Source organism: Pseudoliparis swirei, chromosome 20 (assembly GCF_029220125.1).
Source record: "Pseudoliparis swirei isolate HS2019 ecotype Mariana Trench chromosome 20, NWPU_hadal_v1, whole genome shotgun sequence".
NCBI classification, from domain to species: domain Eukaryota; kingdom Metazoa; phylum Chordata; class Actinopteri; order Perciformes; family Liparidae; genus Pseudoliparis; species Pseudoliparis swirei.
Window position 1 is genome coordinate 3,541,825 of NC_079407.1, and position 12,953 is coordinate 3,554,777.

The 12,953-nt window shown below is 41.8% G+C and overlaps 1 protein-coding gene across 2 annotated transcripts in view; it reads left to right on the forward strand.

Annotated features, from left to right (window-relative positions):
• The first annotated feature begins 6,008 nt into the window (after positions 1-6,008).
• The window catches only part of pik3cb (phosphatidylinositol-4,5-bisphosphate 3-kinase, catalytic subunit beta), a 36,579-nt gene continuing 29,634 nt past the window's right edge, over positions 6,009-12,953 (forward strand). For both annotated transcript variants that reach the window (XM_056440760.1, XM_056440761.1), the window contains exon 1: positions 6,009-6,222. The gene's annotated coding sequence lies outside the window, so the exon portion shown is untranslated. The remainder of the gene's footprint in view (positions 6,223-12,953) is intronic.

The window sequence follows — 12,953 nt, forward strand, 5'->3', positions numbered from 1 at the left end:
ACACACACACTAAAAACGCCATTGTGGCTTCCGGACGAGTCGGGGAGAAGCACGTGGGGACACCCGTCCGTCCGTGCCTTGCGCGGGGGGAGCTGCAGACATGTAGCCGTGGAGGTTCTCCGCTTCCTCACATGATGTTTTGTCAACAGGGAGGAGATAAGGGCGCAAAGGCAAGTGTATTATAAACACCGCTCAAAATTAATAAATAGCATTTTTTTCTAGAAACAACTGGTCATAAATAATCCAGAGATGGGATTTTAAAAATATATTATTTTAATATATAATAATAAAACAGTGAACGCGTCAATTTAATGTGGTGATGGGGATTTTTTAAAACCAAAAATAAGAGAGAAATGGCACGTTTAGTTTATTAATATATGTCTAGGAATATAAATATACTTATTATGATTATTTAGCAATACAAATAGAAGCTGGTGTGTCTATACTCGGTCATGCCTTCAAAGTATCACATGTACAAATACAACAAAAATACCTCGTTGCATCTCGTCTGTAAAGGCCACAATAATAATAAAAAACCTGAACGCTGGACCCTCCGTGCGGCAGCAGGTGTGCGTGTGCGCCGAAAAGGTTGTCGGTTCAGTCGCATGGGCTGAACAATGGGCCTCCATACAGGAAGTCTCCTGACTGAGATAAGGCCGACCGAATATATATTATATATATATATATATATATATATATATATATATATATATATATATATATATATATATATTATATATATGTATATCGTGTTTAGAAATATATTTCACCTTAATATATATATAATATATGTATATATAATATATATATATATATATATATATATATATATATATATATATATATATATATATATATATACTGTATATATATTATATTTAATATATATATTATATATATATATCACTTCCAAAATTAATCTAAGGATTAATATGATGTGAATTCATTGCATGTGTGTCGCGCGACCATTCAGAGAGTTTCTAATGTCACGTGTGAGTTATAGCGTAAATAAATATAAAATTATAAGCACATTATTCATTTTTATTTTTTTATTTTTATTTTTATTAACTTGGTCACACAACGAGATCTGCCAAACGTGCACTAAAAGCACGACACGCAGGGTTTGGGGAATAAACGTCGCGCCTGTTGATTCTCGAGGTGCACGCGCCGAACGAGCACGCGCGCTCGCATCCTGTGTTGTGCTTCCCAGAGATGACAGATTATAATCAACACGAGGAATGAGGTCAACTCATTGTAGAGGGGAGCAGGTTTGACTCTCTGCTGCCGCTGTTGCTTCTTCTTCTTCACACGCACGTGTACCTGCGCTCGTCCCCGGGCCTCCACACGCTCCAGCGCGCGCGATGCGACCCGGCCGGTCGGTTCACTCTCAGGCTGCAGGTTGACTTCCTCGTTTTTCTTTCTCTCATTTTTGAGATCGTAAGAGCAACAGTTTCCACCGAGCATCATCAGAAAAGGAGAGAGAAGGAGGAGGAGGAGGGGGGGGGGGGGTCACCATTGTTTATGCAAAGATTTGATTCGCTGAAAAATCCGGCAATTGTTTCCAATCGGCACGAGTGTTATTATTTTTTGTGTCGTTTCAGCAGAAATATTCCCTCCTCCTCCTCCTCCTCCTCATCTTCCTCCCGCTCCTCATAACTCGAGCTATATTCGTGTGACGTCACTGTGTTCAGACGGCTGATCTCGAGTGACAACCGCGCGAGACAATAGCCGACGGTGCAATCAATTATATTTAAATGTACCCCAACAAATAATTTCAGTAGCGCGCGCGTGGACGCGCCGCACGCGCTGTTGTTTATAAACGATGGAACCGCGCCCCGGTTGTTATCACCGGAACTCCGGCCCCGCGGGAGGGCTGATCACGGACTATAAACACACCCGCGCGCGCGGTGTCATCCATTGAAGGGAATGAAAAAATACATTTAAAATCACGCACGCGCTGACCTCTGTTTGCCCTCCAGCGGGCCGCAGTTCCTCTGTCCGAGTGACCGTGAAGGGGTCACGCTGATAAAGAGGTTTTGTGAAAAATAGATATTATTTTATTTTATGAATGCTATAATATTCATTATATGTCCACGAATGTGGCCGTTTATATACACAAAAAGAAGACGAAGAAGAAGAAGTAAAAAGGGGAATTGCGATAAAAATATATTGCACATCGCTTTGCTCTTCCCATCGCGTGATGATGGGGGTCTATTTTTAAACTCCTTTTCCCTTTTTTCTCGCCCCCTTAAAACACTTCCGCGGGGGGGGGGGGGGGGAGGGGGGAGGGGGGGGCTGTTGGCAACCAGAAGCTATTAAGGATAACCTTCTCCTGTTAACGTCCAATTAATCAAAGATGGGGCCGAAGTCCCACCGCGGTCATTAAGGGGGCCCAGCACCTGTTATTGTGATACTGTAGGATATATATATATATATATATATATATATATATATATATAAACCCTGAAGAGAGAGGCACATAATCACTGCAAAGCCAGTAATGTAAATGTGACCCTCCTATGGATGCCCAAACACTGAGCTTATTTCATGAGCTAAACACTTTCCAAAAACTAGTTTATTCCAACAAAGAGTTCCTTCAATTTCACAACAGTGCAGCAGAAAGCTCAAATCACATCGCTTAATGACGTCATTCAATTACACATTTAAGGGAGGAATTCAGTTCTGGTGTTGGCCGCCATGGCGTCAAATGAGTTTATTCTCTCTTTTTTTTATCATGACGCGGCTAAAACAGGAAGTTGACCCGAAGGCCTGGCTCTACCCCCCCCCCCCCCCCCACACACACACACACTCCAAGACCCCGGGTCAGACCTCAGGCTCGTGCAATCCTTGCGTCTTTCAAGCAATTACATCTTGGCAAAGAGCTCACAATTAAACAAATGATGATATTGTGATATCCACAATTATACGCATTCGCATAAGGTTCCCTTTCAAGTCCAACATGCTTTGTATTACACGCTCATCGTCCATGGAGGGATTATGCACAGTGTGGGTTTTGTGTGTGGGGAGGGTTGGGGGGGGGGGGGGGTACACTTAATCAAATAAGGGGAGCAGTAATGGAAGCATGCTGGACCCAGGACTGTTGCTCTCTATTTGAACGCATATATGTTTGGGAAATGTCAGACAATGAGAAAGTTATGATGGGGGGGGGATTAAAAACATATTAAAAAACCTTATAATTGATAATATGTTTCTGATCGGGTGACCCCTCAAGGCCATGCTTAAAGTTTAGGCTTTATGGCACCATAAGGCAGGTGCAGCATCAGAATATATAATATAATATCTTTTATTGAAAGCACTCACATTGGGAATGTCTTCTTTTTTTAAAAGATTTTTTAATATATATACACTACCGTTCAAAAGTTTGGGGTCATCCAGACAATTTCATGTCTTCCATGAAAACTCACTTTTATTTATCAAATGAATTGAAAATTGAATAGAAAATATAGTCAAGACATTGACAAGGTTAGAAATAATGATTAATATTTGAAGTATTAATTTTGTTCTTCAAACTTCAAGCTCAAAGAAAGGCCAGTATAGCTTATATCACCAGCATAACTGTTTTCAGCTGTGCTAACATCATTGCACAAGGGTTTTCTAATCAGATATTAGTCTTCTAAGGCGATTATCAAACACAATGTAGGCTACCATTAGAACACTGGAGTGATAGTTGATGGAAAAGGGCCTCTATACACCTCTGGAGATATTTCATTAGAAACCAGACGTTTCCACCTAGAATAGTCATTTACCACATTAACAATGTATAGTGTGTATTTTTGATTAATGTTATCTTTATTGAAAAAACAGTGCTTTTCTTTGAAAAATAAAGACATTTCTAAGTGACCCCAAACTTTTGAACGGTAGTGTATATTTCTTTACACGCTGAAACAGTAATCATTGGTTCTTCAATAGAAGTGCGCTGGTCTCTGCTGCCCCCTAGTGGCCGGTGCAAGGATTTCACTGTGTAACGTGACAGCTCTGTTGTTGTTGTCTGAATCAGATGTTCTTATGTTGTCTCACAACCACAGACACCACGAAAAGACCTTCTGAGTTCATGGCGACTCAGTACTGGAGTTGATTCTAAATATTATGGGATGTTATATGTAAATCAAGATAACTGCCATACAATCACACACACTTACTTACACACATTACTGTAATAATAGTAATAATAATCACTGGCTTACAGCAAAAAGCACACTGTGTAAATGTTGGTCGTATTGACAGGAAATAGTTGATATGTTGTGGTAAAAAATAATAATAATAAAAGATTAATAATGGCTGAATTCCATTTAGCTGCTTCCGGTTTTCATGGTCCTGGCACGATGGCTCGCTCACAATCATCAGGAGCCTTTGTTAACTTGTACTTTCAATATTATGACAATCCAAATATGAGCTATGTGTGTAGTTATGTTGTTTGATTCAATATTTTAAGAGGAATGACTCAGGTGCCCTTGAGCAAGACAGTGGCTGAGTCTCTCTGTGAATGTCTTTGAGTAATTAAGCACAGAAGATACTCTACTTTTAACAAATGTGGTAACTAATGAAAATATAATTTAAAAATGTTAATAAACCCCCACAACATTTGCCATGAAAACCCCCAAAAATATGCTTTCTACAAATCAGCCTTGTTTTATATAATTAATTATGAGATGCAATACCACATTTAAACACTAGAGGACAGCAGAGCTAAATGCTTTGAACTGGGTCGCACACATTTTCATTAATATAGAAAGTAAGAACTATCTAGAACACCTGATTGTCTCATGATGATGTTTCGTGGATTAAGTTGGTGGTTAAGGGCTTAAAAACAAATCAGATTCAGATTCATAGCGACATGTAATGTATTATAGGCCTCGTGCCATAGTGTGCTGTAGACGCCGAAATGTAATGTTCACTTCGGGCTTTTATTTGATAAAACATGATGTTTCCGGGTGAAATCACTGCTCATAAATTTCGTGCCGGTGGAATGTGGTTAATCGAAGAAAGCCGGCTGCACCAATCAGCGTCGGACCTCAGGCAACCAGCAGACCGGAAATGTAGCCTTCACAATAAAACCCCTCGCAGGGCTTCCTCTTGTTTTAATTTTTTTTTACTATGATATGTTATTGTGAATTAACATGAATATGTAGCCTTATGTTAAGTTATATTTTTTACTTGAAGTGAACAGCAGACTGACAGGAACTATTCCAAAAAGCTTCTTCAGTAAATAAAGTAACTGCCTCTCAGATCTATGGGGACATTTACTGATTCACAGCTTTAAAACATAAACAGTCATTCTTCTACAGAGGTTGCATCTGAAAAGAGAGTCTGCAAACCAAATGTGTGTTTTGCTAGATTTTTGATTGGACTGTTGACATATAAAGAATGTATAGTGTTGTGTCCACGAGGAGTTGAATTACCACTGTCTGTGAAGATAGAAACTTGTTTTAGCAGAAGAGCTACAGTAGTATATTGTCATTTGTATAATGTATACGTGTAATAATCTCTGGACGACTATTTTAAGTGCTCTCAGACTGTGTTTACTTTGTATCTTGGTGTTTTGGGTTGATTTAAATGTTAATTAAAAAAAAAAATTTAACTAAAAGGTCCTTTAACTAAATATATATTTATATACATTAATATATCTCAGAAAATATGTATACATATGTATGTATAAATATATATATATACAAACATACATATGTATAATATATATTTTAAAATAATATATGACTATCACCACCAGTAACTGCTAAACATGGAGCCTAATCTGATGATATTATAATTTTAATGTACTTATTCCCATAGATCATGTTACTAACTTCATTTTCCAAATATTTGTAATCATGTTAATTCAACGACAGAGTAGATTTCGTTCCCCTTTAATCAAAGCTTTAAATCCCACATGTCATCAACTTTATTTTGAAATTTCTGAGCGGAAGTGCTATTTTCTCTCTCTCCTGTCACTCTCTCCGGCTTGACCAGCGGTGGCGGAGGGAGAGCCGGCGGAGGAGAAAAAAGAAGCAGCGGCGGCGGCGGTGATTCACCTTCTGAAACAAACAGGAAGAAGTACCGCGCGCTCCTGTCCACCTGCGAGATCTGTTGTCCTGCGCGAGGAGCGAGAGAAGAGAGAGAGACACGCGCGCGCGAATCTACTCGGAAGACGGCACTATTAACTTTCAGCTGGTTGGTGGTCCGCTCCTCTCTTCGCCGACCTTAAAGGTGAGTCCACACTTTTTTCCTGTTTAAAAAAAAAAAAAATGGGACAGATTTTTTCGCTTCGTACTTTTTTAAAAACTTGTCGAGCAACGACTTCACCCCAAACTCCGTTCATAAATATGAAAATGTAATGCTTAAGCTATCTATATATATATATGACTATATATTTAAATAATTAATGTCCTGCGTCCTACCTTCTTTTTTTTTAAACAACCACATTTTGTATATATTTTTAAATGTATTAAGATACAATTATTTATTTTTTAAATCTGTTATTTCCATGCCAAAAAATTACAAAAATTAAAAGCTAAGGACCGCGGTTTACGAGTAGCCGTTGGTAATGAATATGGACGGCCGTTCCCCTCGCTTGAAACGTCTGCCGATTCTACCGGGAAACCCCGTGGATTCGACGAGGCTTCGGCAGCGGTCCAGAGGGCCGTTCCCCTCGGCTGGAAAACAGAGACGACGACACACTCGTTAGTTTACTCAACCGAGTTTGGGCGGCGCTCCCTCCCGAAGCGAACCGCTTGCCCTTTAACAGTGGCGGTGCCTCTTTTTTGGGGGGCGGGGGGGCTGTAAGAGAAATAGTTAATTGTTTGACAACAACGATATACGTGTATTTAAGCTATTCACAGCCTCCACACGTGTGCTTTGCTGTAGTGTTTGTTGCATAACAGTCAGGTTTATATCTTCCATAAATATGCATCCCCTAAAAGAGTTGTCACGAGACCCCCCCCCCCACCTCTCCACAGGAAGTCCATAGACTATCTGTGAACCCAGAAGTAGTTTGAGGGATCACTGGGAACTCTTTTTGTTGGGAAATGGACGAGTAAAGGGGATCTGAAACTTCGCCGAGTAATTCTTTGTCAGCTTTTTTATTTTAGTTTTTCCGCCGTGTCCGTATTAACCTTTTTCTCCGGGTTTTATTTCATTCGCGGACGGAAGTCGGCACACGCTGAACTTTTTCTTTTTGCGCATCGCAGCTGCTCCTTTGGGTTATTTGATCCTCTTGATGTTGTGCAACTCAAGCTGATTCATAAAAAATAAAAAAAACACGCATGAATCGACAGTTATGGGGGCACAGTATCCGTCTGTGCTGGCGAGTGTGGCTTTAATGCAAATTATTTGACAGATGGTGTGGGGGGGGGGACTTGACAGTTGGGCTACTTCCTTGTAATTTCTCATAATTTTGGATTCAGTTCTTGGCACGTCAGGCGATTCGGCCACCTTCTTTGTGGGCGACCGCGTTGGTTTCGATGGCCGCCGTATGTCACCTTATAGTACCTGTGTGCGCAGGACGCTTATGTGTGTGTGTGTGTGGGTACATGCTTGTAGGATGCGTTCAGCAGCACTTAGCCTGAAGGTTGGCCACTGAATGTTATTGTCTTCCCCCCCCCAGAGGCTGCTTTCCATTTGTTGTGGGACGTTGCGGAGAAAGTTACAAATCGCTGAGCAATAAAGTTGCTCCATCATATCTTTAGTTTCTTCACGAAACGACCGGCTTCTCTCTTTAATTCTCCCGGGGATCATAATATTACTAATAACTTTATTTATGTGACGGACAAAACAATAACAGAACATATTAGTTGTAATGATAACGGAAAGCAGGACAACCTGAGGTCAAATGTAAACCCCGATAACGCAGCAAAACCAGTTGATACGACTAGAAAAAAATAATAAATAATAGAAATCACTTATTATGACATTTAGTTTATCCACCACGAACCTATTGAACATGTTACATGTGTCGATGTGCGGCCATTTTGGCTGACTTTTCTCTTCGTTGTTTACAACCCAAAACACACACACACACACACACACACACACACATATGCATAACCTTCCAGATGATTAAAGTGGTATTGTCTTTTTCCCCATTGATCACTGGGACGCTCCTATGGAGCCACACGGCAGGCGACAGACAATAGGAGAGAAGGATTTCCTCCATTTGCATGTTAACTGTTGTTGTTGTTGTTGACTCCCCTGCTGATGCTTGAGGAAGATGTTGTGTTCGACGGTCCTCCTGGCTGTCACGCGTCGGAGGTCAAGTTCGAGAACGCCAACAATGCAGCTATTTACCCACCCAGATGGATCTTTAAACTGGGAACAAATATATAACATTTCAAATAATTCTCCCACGCTAACGGAAAACCAAAGAAGAAGAAGGAGAAGTTGTGCAACAGCGATGACGTCCGCCGGCCTCTCGGGGTTGAGCGGCGCCGTGAGGTGAGGTCACTTCTGATTGGCCGTCGTGGTGCGGGATGGAGCTGAAGGGGGGGAGGGAGGGTGTTTCGGTCTCGGCGCGGTGACATCATGAGGAAGACCTCAGGGCCAGAAGACTCGTGGGTAGAAACAGTCAAACATTTCATTGTGAGTCGCAGACCCGTCGCCGTGGCGACGCTGCAGGTATCTGGACAGCGATACAGTTCTCTCGGTTTTGGCTCGACTCCCCGACCGGGTTGCATTTCAAATTAAACAACGACGGTGAGGGGGGGGGGGGGGGAGAAACTGCTGACTTTCAACTTTTTAAAAGGCCTTCATGTGCCTGAAGCTCGTGGAGTTGAAGCTCGACGTCGACGCCTTTTAATGTCTTCGACCTTTTCTTAAAACCTACACGAGGCACTTTCTACAAACCTAAAGGCGCGTAAATGAGAGAAGTGGCTCTATTTTGTGGAGATTGGATGCAAAGTGTCGAACAGGCTGGAAGGTAGTCTGCCTGCTTTTTTGGGGGGGGGGGGGATTTGGTCTCACTGATTGCCTGCTGTGTTGAGATACTAATGGAGCTCTGAAAGGCTCCATTGAGCTGCTGAGACCGAGCATTAGAGAGGATGCTACTATACCCCCCCCCCCCCCCCCCAAGAGACCCACTTTTGCAACTGAATTGTGAATTACATCATCAGTGTCTCTGTTTGGAGTGGAACACCTGTGTGTGTGTGTGACTCATGTGTCCTTATTTGTCCTATCTCCATTATGTTCTTTCTCTCCTGTCCCCGTACCCCCCCCCCCCCCTCTCACACTCATTCACACTTCCTGCTGTTGTACTTTTGAAGGTTTACCCCCTCGTCAGTGAAAGGATTGCGTAACATCCTCTCAAAGAGTCGTGTGAAAGGGAGCCAGTTGTTTCTGTGTGTGTGTGTGTGTGTGCGTGTGTGTGTGTGTGTGTGTGTGAGTGTGTGCAAGCCGGCTTTACACAATGTGTCTGTTTGCATGAGAACTATTGTCTTTATGTTTTCTGAGCTTCCCACAATTTCACCTGCTCATCGAGCGAAAAGGGGGGGGAAATAAATAAATAATTGCGGCGCCAATAAATGCGAGTCGACGGTGAGCTGAGAACGAGCCGCTGGAATTCTCGACTTCGCTGCACAGCAGGCCGGGACCTGCCGAGGAATGCAGGGAAGACAGCAGGAGAGAGAGAGAGAGAGATATGAAAATGGAGTGGGTTGTAAAGAAGTCTGCACGGTAACACCGGCTCCTTTTTAATTCATTCACAGTGATGAATACTGTGCACAGAGCAGACTCCACGAACAATTTGACCATAAACAACAACAACCTCGAGTCGTCCGCTCCCATTCGTTATTCTTCTATAACGGCCAGACGTTGGTGGTGATGTTGAAAATCAACATTACAGATAAACAAATATCAGTCGGTGAAACAAGCTGCGATTTCCAGTTGAAGCAGCAGATTAAAAAACAACGTATAATTTCACAATAAGAAAACTGCTGATGCAGGTAAAACAATTACTGATTACCTGCCAAAGGATCTGAGGTTGCTGGCATCGTGTAGATGACGGCTGATCTGGGATCAGATGCACAGCGCTCTCCGGGCTCCACACTGCCCGTACAACACGGAGACGTCTAATCCCTAATTTTTAAATATTACACATCTGTATCGCATCGACTGCAGCACCACCATGTTAACGTCATTTAAACAGCCGGTAAGGAGAGTTTAAACTCTTGTCCTTAATCCTCAGGCTGCATGTCATCAGCAGAGTCTGTCATCACATTTCATGTTGCAGTCTCTTCGATTTTTTATTTATTTTTTTGTCTTACGAGACGACGTGTTGTCTGGGAATTCGGTCACGATAATGCAACTAAGTTGTTTTCTGCCTGCTCCCAAATCTGATTATATTTCATATAGAAGGGAAATGATATTTATTTATATATATATATATTTACTTATAATATTTATAAATGTATATACATATATATTAAGAATATATATATATATTTAATATATATATTTACTTATATTTATAAATTTATATACATATATATAATAATAATAAAAAATATATATATATTTACTTATATTTATAAATGTATATACATATATATTAAGAATATATATATCGGTTTTGGGTTTTTTCTAAAGGTATGAAAAGGTGACCGGAGTGTCCTTTTACAATATATGCAACATTTGTTTATGTACACTGTTGATCTTATTGCCTCTTAATGCATAAGAATAGTTGAGAAACACTCTTTGTAACAGGTGTAACCTACTTCAGGCATTTGAAAGTTGTCAATTTGTCAAAGTTTCCATTACTGGTGGCCCTGACTGAATTTAAAATCACATTTTAAAACACGCAACAGACGTTCTAACTAAAGTCTTCTAATAGTTTTATTTTTCATACGCGTTCTCTTATTCAAATGAACCGTGACGATGTGTTCATCGCCTGATATTCTGCATCTGACCCGAGAAAAAGGAGTGGGGGATGAAAAACACTTTGAAGAAGAGAGATGGATTGGGGGGGGGGGCAAAACCAAAAGGTTTCACTGGATCATTCATAATCTTCTTGAAATCAAAACACAAACTCTGTTGCTGGTTATTGTTCATCTTCTGCTTCCAGATGCAGGAGCTTCTTTTTAGGGCGGCGTCCACCTCCGACTGCCCGAGACGCCCGAATAGCATCGAGCTATGCCGCCACCCTGGTGTGTGTGTGTGTGGCAGGTCCCCGTCTGCAACCACTGACGTGTACACACACACACACTCTTTGTATATTCTCACCCTGGCTTGTCCATTGCGCAATAACTTTTAGATAATCACATTTATCCTGAACCGTGTGTGTCGTCGTCCAACTTCGGGATGCCATTAAGTCTTCAAGTCTGGACTCACTTTCTGTATTCCTTTACCTCTGGGAAGCTATATGGCTATCGGCCAACTGTGTGTGTGTGTGTGTGTGTGTCCCAGGCTGAGATGGACCTTTGCTCAGTCAGACAGCCAGAAGGTAACTGATTTACAGCGTCCAGGGGGAACTTGTGTGAACACACGGATGCACTCCACCCACCTAAGGGCAGCCTCACAACGGCACCTAAAAATAGAGATGGCAGCAAGTGATAAATAAAGGGGGGGTGGGGGGGGCTAAGACACAGACGTGCATTGATTGAAGGACGCCATACTCCTACCTCCGCTTTGATGACGGTGAAAACCCTCCTGTGTGTTGCTCATGTGTCTCAGCTATTGGGGGAGGATCGGGGGGGGGGGTATTATACACACCCCACTGTGCTAAGGAGTGTGTATTGTGTTTTTTAGCACCGAGACGGACAGTGCTCTTTTGTTAACGGGGAGGCGGCGATGACGCCGATAGGTCCTTCAGACCACACGGTTGTTGTTTTTTTAAAGGGAGTGCTCAAAATGTGCATTCCTCGCATTCCTCGTTGCATGTTTTTAGAAGTCAGGCTCCCCGGTGACCCACATGTCCGATGAGATGCAGAGGCTGTATTGGCAGACGGGGGTGAGGGAGAGTGAGAGACTTATTAGGATTGGGCATTCCTCGCATACCAGAGGATGGGTGGAGGGGAGGAAAGGAGTGTGTGTGGGTGGGAACGGAGAAAGTCATATCAAAGCAGATACAACACTTTAGGGAGGGGGAGGGGAGGTTCTCTGGTCAGTCAAAGTTTATTTGCCGGATTCTCCTCTGCTCACATCTATTTATTTATTTATGTAACAAATCTTGGAGAGTAATTAGTGTTTAAAAAAAGATTCTCTACTTAATTACGTAAGTGTATATTTAAAATACAGTAGTAGAATTAAGTTTTTACATGAAAATCTGAACTTTTAGGCCGTCAATATTATCATTTTATGTGTGTTTCCGTAGTATATATTCCAAGTTAGACATTTAAGTATCGTGACACGAGTAATGTTAATATGAATTCCCGTTAAACTGACCCTGAATCAGATGCCCCTCTCTAAAGATCAGTACACCTCTCATAAGAAGCCTTTTCCATGCGTTCCTGCCCAATACAAGAATACCGGTACTGTAGTTTGACATTTTGGTTTTTCTCTTTTCATTAAAGGGGCAATGGTGAGCAATAAACACATTTCAGTGCTCCGAGAAATCCATCCAGAGGATGTCACGGTCAATTTTTACAATCTATTATTAAATCACAGATTCAGAATCGGACCAAAAACCCTTTGACGTCGTTATCGCTAACGTTGGGCTGAGGCCCTCCGGCAAAAACGTCATCGACGAACCGGCCCATAGTGAAAGCTCTGTCTCTCAGTTTCTCTTGAAATCACTGTCACACACACACACACACACACACACACACACACACTTGCTGCGGATCATGTGATGCTCGGGTCGGCGAGTTAAACATTGACCGTCTGGCCTTTTGATTATATCACGTGTGTGTGTGTATCGCCGCACTTCCTGGAACTCGTCATCCCGCCCACGTGTGGTTTTATTGTAGTTTCAGCCCCCCCCCCTCCCCCCCATTATACGATTGTATAATATA